We start from the raw sequence: 8,047 nt of genomic DNA on the forward strand, positions 1-8,047 counted from the left end.
CCTCTGTGTTTTTCCCTTCTGCCAAGTTTAGTTGAGGTTGTTATCAATTTTCTCTTTTATTTTCTTAGTTCTTGTCTCTTGTTTCTTGTTTCTTCAATCATTGTCCTCATTCATTTAGCTGTGTCTCATCACTCTCCTGTTTCGATGTCCCTTATGTCCCATTCACATTTATAGTCCTGTCTTCCTTTGTTCCTTCAGTTCCTCTCCTTCCCTGTGAGCTTCTTAGAGTTTGGGGTTATTCCACTTGTTTACCCTTCATGGAGTCTTGTTTTCTTGGACTTGAAATTTCACATGATAGAAGGATAGTTTTTTGTTCATTATCAGCATGGTTGAGTGTTGAGTTTGGGTCCTTAACAGTGGCAGCTCATCAATAGAGTACACCTGGGCCCTGAAGTCTACAGTCTGCAATATATAAGTACTTTTTTTTTTTTTTAATTAAGGCATCCTAGCTTTTAAATCTTTTGAAACATATTTGTGACAACTAAAAGCCACTCTGAACCTTGTCAATACAGCTAATCCTGTCTAACAAACTAATCTGATTAGTACAAATCTATCAAAATGAACATGATAGAATGAGTGAATTCTGTATTTAAATTCACAATAAGTACAGATACATGAATTTCAGTAGGTTATTTAAGATTTGTGTAGTTATTTGTGTTTTTTACCTTTTTTAAACATTTTTTGACAATGACACAATTTTTTTAATTTTGCTTCTGTAGCTCACTGCTGTGAGCAAACACTCGAGGTCATCATTAACATCTCTTTGAACTACTTATGGTGGTCCTTGTTGTTTTGTTACAGTCGATTAATACATAAATTTAAAGAAAATGTAAACTCCGAAAATAAGGTGCCACCTTCAGAAAACTAAAGAAGGTGGCAGATTTCTGCCGCAGCCGGTCCGTGGTGTTTGAGGTGACGAGAAGGGGAAGGAGGACAGTTTCCTTTCATTGTGATGAAAGGAGTCTTTTGTTTTAACCTACTCCTGTCACTGTCCAGTAGGTCATGGAGAGGAAATGAAGTCTTGTCCAACACAGGATGCTGCAATATCCTCCTTTCTGATAGCCAAGCTACACATTCATAGCATTGCTAGCTTTCTGGATCATTTTGAGACTGCTACCCTCAGTCTGTCTTTAGTCTTGAGTGTGATTTATGTTTGGCTTCTTTAAGTTGATCTTGATGATATTTCTTTATACTGTATGTCGAGTCTTTAGTTCTTGGTAGTTCTGCTGCAAAATTGATACATATACTCTTTTTTTAATGAAGTTTATTAGCCATTTGAAAACTGGATAAAACTGGTGCTGACTGTGTGGAAGTTACTCAAAGCTCAAAATCTTATTTCTGCCTTATTAACTTTTTTTTTATTAAGTTAACAAATGTGTAGGGGTAGAGGTAGTACTTTTGTTTCAGCTATATCTAACTATTCTCCCTGTTTCCCGTCCTTAGGATTTGCTACTTGACTACAAACCTTTCACTGAGACTATTTGTGATGAGTAGTAACAGTTAAAGTATGAATATATCAACTATACATTATTGGCATTATATTTACTAATGACATGCTACTTAACAACTGCTAAGAACAATGCCAAGTTTTCAGGTAAAGCTTGCAAAGATTGTTTGCAAAAATACATTTTTACATCTGTTAAACTGGCATTTTACACTGATCCAACCAAAGAAATGGGAACAAATTTAGTGTTTTTAGAACAGCTACCTGGCAAGCCATCTAAAGTTTCAATTTCCAATTGGTTCTTTGCTAACTTGTCTTATGTGTCGCCAAAACACTTCTTCAGCCCTTCTGTTACGTGCATTTTTCAGACTGAATGACTCACAGGTCCATGTTAACTGGATTAAAAGCAAAAACTTTCTTCTGAAAGACCTTCAGAAAGTCTGGAGAACACTTGCTCAAGAGCACTTTAAAAATTCAAACAAAAGTCAAGTTAAATATAAAGAAATAAATGGTGACTCGGGACTTTTACACAGTGCAGGTAAATACAGACCAAAGATTATTGATAGTGCTACAGTTATGTATGTTGATGTGTGAGAACTGATTCATGAACAGACTGCACTTGAGGCTGACCAGTGATAGCGGTGTTAAAACTGGTTTCTTCTTTACTCCAAGGCCAAATATGGGAGAAATACAAAACAAGAGTACCATTAAAAGAAGTGGACTTGTTTCTTTGAAACACTGTCTCTACTTTAAAAAAAAAAAAAGTAGGTATGTGTCAATGGCATGTGGCAACTTTATCAGAAAGGCAAGCAGAGAAGATAAAACCTCTCTCACCCACACACACACACACAATCCTCTGTTTAACAAGACAAATTGGACCACATTAAAACATACCGATTTGTGCTGCCTGCCTTTTATTCTTTTAAATATGCTGACAGCCTCCTGCAGCTTGCTACTTGGAGATCTTCACCTTCCTGCACTCCTTTCTGTTTAAAGAACTGTAAAATATTATTACTTGACTCACTACAGTTATCTGCTACACTGCCAAAAATGATTTACTACTAGCTGACAATGAGGAGGGTGGAGGATGCTTTAGAAGTGTTCCTTTAGCAAAACAAAACGCCTCACAACACATTATTCTGTATATACTAGTAAACTGTACGTAGAGTATCAACAGTGAAGGCCTTTAAACAGTGATCGCATTGCAAAAAGCATAAAAATAACAAATGTTTCAAATGCAAATTTGCTATGTAGCATATATCCACTGAAAGCATGGGGATTTTGCAAAAGATTTGTCCTTAAAAAGGCACTATGAAAACAATTGACATCAAGCAAACTCCAGCTGGTCCTGATGTTTCTAAACATGAGAAGAAAGAAACTGAGATTCTGGGTTTATCCAATTCTCAAGAGTAGACAGTGGAGTTTGGTGGATGCTAGCCGGCTAACCGATGTACAGAAAGGTTTCATGGTGCAATAACTAACTACTGGTTACAGTGCCATTGCATCATACACCAATTATTTACACTGCAGGAATGTCAAAGACATGAAACCCTGGATGACCTCTAATTCCTTTATAAATTCAGATAAAACTGAGCTCATTGTACTCGGTCCTAAAAGATAAGCTCACAGTAGACTTTATTGTCCTACATATGAAATATGTCTTGGGCAAACAGTAACTAACAATAGCAGCACCAAAATTCAATAAATAATGATGTTAATTTGCAGATAAATTCATTTTAAAATGACTAGTTTTTTACAAAAATGTCCTTTAATGCACATATTACACAAATATGTAGGACTTGCAACTGTGCGATATCTCTAAAATTAGAAACATCCTGTCTCAGAATTGCTGAAAAAATAGTTTTTTGTTCTAGGCTGGACTACTGTGATTGACTATTATCAGACTGTCCTAAAAACTCCCTGAAAAATCCTGCAGCAAGAGTACTGACAGGGACTAAAAAGAGACAGAGGTGGCAAAAGTACAGACATTCTGTACTTATACCTTTACTTTAGAGTTGAGTTATTTTGTATTACTTATGAGACAATGTTAAGTTCTAGTATTATTATTAGTTTGTCTGGTTATGTTTTTTTTTCTGTGCTTCCTCGTCTACGTAGGTTACCCTTGTCTCTCTCTCCTCTGTGTCCCTCTGCCTCTCTCACTCCCTCTGTCTCTTGTGTCAAGCTTGCGTGTCCCATGTCTCTCCATGTTTTGTTTTATTTTGAAACTTTTGTTTCTATGTTCATTGTGCTTAGTTTTACCTTTCTCTGTGGCGTCATGATTATTTGAGTGAGCTGTTTCCCCATGTTTTTCCACTTGCCCTGATCACCTCCTGTGTGTATTTAGTCTGTGTTTTCGTTCAGTCTTTGTCAGTCGTCTGTGTTCCTTCTCTCCACGTCATGCCGGGTTCCATGTATTTCATGACTCGGTTCAGTTCATGTTCATCCTTACCATAGTTTCTCGCATGTTCCTGTTCAGAATCATGTTCATGTCCTTTGTCATAGTTACGACAGTTTAGTTTTTCCAGTTTAGGTTTTAGTTACATTTTTTTGCCCCTATTCGTTATTGCTTTATTTTGTATTCTTGTTTAATTAGCCTGAATAAATGGCTTGCCTTTTGTTTGAACTCAGTTTCGTCTCCTTCCGTGTCCGTTTTTGGGTCCTCCTTCTCACTCCCCCTACAGTCTGCTTCGTCAAACTGTGACATACTTTACTCAAGAAAAGAAGTTTCTTCTTCTGTACCGGCTCTGAAATGTACTCATATTAAGACAGTAAAAAAGCAGCTCTACAATTCTACCTGTTTTTGTGCTAAGCTAACTGAACCTTGTACTATATTAACGTAATAATAAAATAATATTAGTAGATGAGAAAACAAATTTTGTTTTAGTCTAAATTTTTATCCTAATAAATGTACTCAGCTTGAAGTGTTGAGTAGAACATGAGCACAGTTGTTCAGGCTCATTTTCAAACTCTACACTGACACTGCTGATGCTGTCTTCAAACTAGACCCTATAAAGTTGTTATGAAGGTGGAAGTCAGTGATGCACTTAACTTTAAATTCATCTCTGCTACACTTGATGTAACTCACTTCTTACCTTACCTAACGCAGTTCTTACCTTTAAATCTAAGCTCTCTTCTTCCTCTCCTGTCCTGTTTTTATCTTTCTCCATCTTTGAGTGAATTTAGCTCCCTCTTACTTTTCTCTCCCTGTGAAATACAGCAGCTACGTTTACCACCTCTTGCCATTCTCTGTGTGTACACACCACTCTATGCTTAATGATTAATTATTATTAATCTCTGGCTTCTTTTCAAAAGCGTGTGTTTCATTCTGTCTCCCTTCCCTCACCCCAAAACCATACATGGTCATAGCTGAGGCTCTAAAAATTGACAAAGAAAATTGACAGCGATCAGTATTTTCAGTATTTTCTACTAAAATACTGAAATCTACAATGTTTGCAAGGCTCATAAAACAACAAAACAACACAATTAAAACCAACAGCTCTACATTAAACATACATTCATTGTCATGACAGAACAGGGCAGAAGTACTTTATTTCTTTTGTCACATTAATTACGATCCATTTCTCACAGTAACCATACATAAAAATGCTGGTTTGCTTTTCCTTTGGGGCTTAGTCCTCAACAGAAACCAATAAATGAAACGTAAAGATTAATGGGCGAGCCATAAAGCAGGTTTCAGAGGTTTCATATCTTAATTTTACTTTAGTTTCCCCTTTAAAATTTGGGAAAGTGGTGACTCAGGTGGCAAAAGCAAACTTGGATACTGAGGTAGACTAATTGTTCACACAAGATATTTCTGGTTTCCAAGTGCCTCTTTAGTTTGCTGCTACCAGCAGTGATGCCCTGTGGCTGTGCAGATTCCTGGTCCAGATGAAGCTGTAAGTATTTCCTGCTGGTATTTGTATCTGCACTGGTGTTCAGTCTGATCCATTTTCTCTACTCTTAATGTTCTTGTTGTCAGTCTGAGCTCTATATTTCCCACCATTTCTATCCCTTTTTAATTTAGTTACCCAGCTGGTAAATTATTATTCACGTCACAGCATACTGTGTGGATGTACACTGCAATAATACTGTACAGTCATAACAAAGCCCAACTGGCATACCTGGACTTGCCCCATGGCACACCATTTTGGAACCACTGTGTATAAATTAAAATCCTGTGTGCTGGGGCAATGATTTATGGCCTCTCATAGCTGATAGCTCTGACCACAAGCATGGATTTTCCACTCATTACACTGACATTCAAATTGGAAAACTTCCATTATCTCTATGACTTCCAGGTATAATGATATATAAATTGTCATTACGTGAGCTTGACATTAAAGCCAATAAGACTGATGACCAGAAAGATGAAGCAATCATACAGCCTTAGTTTAGTCTGCAGGGGCACCTCACTTCATATAACTGTCAAATCAAACCACCTCATTACTGAATATTTTACCATTTTGTAATTCTACAGCTGAAACACGTAATTATGGCATCAATCAATCAGTCGTTGACTGATCAGAGCTGGTGGTTCCACCCTCAGGGTCAGTCACTGTTGTTGTGATTGTACTTGAACCAAACATCAGCCTGGAAACAGAAAGTGCCCGAACTGTCACATGTGCCTGTTACACTGCCCCTGCGGGTCAGCAGAGCTTAAAGGCCATAATAAATTATGATTTGTGTGCAATAACTCCTCCGCAGGTCTATGGGATCAATGCCTGCCTGAGAACAAACTGCTGTTAATTTGGAATGAAGTATTGATTTGAGTCACTCAACAATGCCAAAGGGCTCGGCAGCCGCTATTTTTCATTTAAAAGCAGAAACTAACATCAGTGTTACGTTTCTGTCCATCACACTGGACTGTTTATTCACTGCATTTACTTCAATAACCAGAGATCATTTACATGTTTAAAAAAATGTGATAAAGTAATACTAAAGTCTAAAAGTTTAGGTGTTGGGTTGTGATAAAAGGATATATATATGGGGTAAATAAAAGCCATCTACTCACTAGACAGCATCACCAGTTTCATTTCAACAACCACAGTCAGCTTCTTGTGCAGCAGCCATGTAAATCTTTGATTCAATGCTTATTTCAATTGCCATTTGGAACCATGTGATTTTATCATCTTGGAAACTCTTAGCCAAACAAGAGTGGAAAGTGGATTAGTGCTAACCTGCAGACAGTATAACAGTTATGTAAACTTTAAGCTCACTGTCTTCATCTTTATCCATCACTCACTCATAAACAGGTGTGACACCAGATTAGGATTGTCAAGCCATTAGTCAGTGAGAATCCTGGATAAATCTCTATAGAACAGGGAGCTGACGACTGCTTATTCTTAGACTTCTACAAAACCGGAAGTCTAACCAGAGGATTCGCCCCCTGCTGGACATTAGAAAAAAATACAGGTTCAGGACACTTCCACATTGGCTTCCCTTTTCAGTGTGTGATCTGACCCCACACATTTCTTTCTTTACAGGAGGAAGGAAAGCCAGATGTTACCCAGGTTAAAAGCTGCCAGTGATTCTTGGTCTTTGTCTGTGTGATGCTGCTGCTACAGCCCAATTTTTCGACTATTTAAACAGAACGAGAATGTTTATGTGTTTGTATGATTTATGCTGGTTTTTTTTTTGTTTTTTTTTTTGGTTTTTTTTTTTTTCTTGGAAGTGACATCAGAAACAGCAGCATGTGACATCACGTGATGGCGGAGCTTCAGTTCATCCTTTGTCATCCTTTTCTTTTTTTTTCTTTTTTTTAATAGGACAGGGGGAAAGAATGAAAGAAAGAGGGGGAGAGGAAGAAAGAAAACCAAAGGGGAGAAGAGACGGTGAGAAGGGGGGGAAGAGAGAAAAAAAAAAACAAAAAAAAAAAAAAAAAAACTCCTGGGTCACCTGTATGGAGAGAAAGAAAAACAAAAAAAACAGGGGAGACAGCAAACAACAAAGAGCAACATAATAATAACTAGAAAAATTTGCATTTCCTGCGAAAATGCTGTGTGGATGCCTTAACGCTGAAGATGTCTGCTGAAAAAAGCTGAAAAAGTTGAAAAAAAAACAAACAAAAAAACATTGCCCTGAGCAGGATTTGAACCTGGCCCTTCTGGTCTAAAGGCAGCGATTCACCTCACTGCACCAAACTCATTCACACAAAGAAGAGGTGGAGAGAGTGACAATTGTGGTGAAATTAGCAGAAGCTGCTTAGAATTGTGCTGATAAGAGGTGAAAAAGCTAAACATTTGGCAGAAAAGAGGTGAATCAGAAGAATTTCTGCTGAAAAGAGGCAAAGAAGCAAAAAGATGAGCTGAAAGGAGGTGTAGAAGCAGAAGTGCTTGCTGAAGATGGCTGTATGTGTAATGACACACTGGAGAGCAGTGACACACAAGAAAGCAGAGCGCATGCAAGCAGGGAACATGTGTAGCAACTGTCACAGGTAGGATTCAAACCTCTGCCACCGGGTCTCACGGCAGATGCCCTACCCTCTGAGCCAAATGAGTTCTGGTCACAAACAAAGATATGATGAGAGGGACAATGTGCACTGTGGAGCAGAATCTCAAATTAGCAGAAAAGAGGTGAAGAGGAAGAACTTTGTTGTGAAATGAG

This window comes from Maylandia zebra, linkage group LG23 (assembly GCF_041146795.1).
Source record: "Maylandia zebra isolate NMK-2024a linkage group LG23, Mzebra_GT3a, whole genome shotgun sequence".
Taxonomy (NCBI): Eukaryota; Metazoa; Chordata; class Actinopteri; order Cichliformes; family Cichlidae; genus Maylandia; species Maylandia zebra.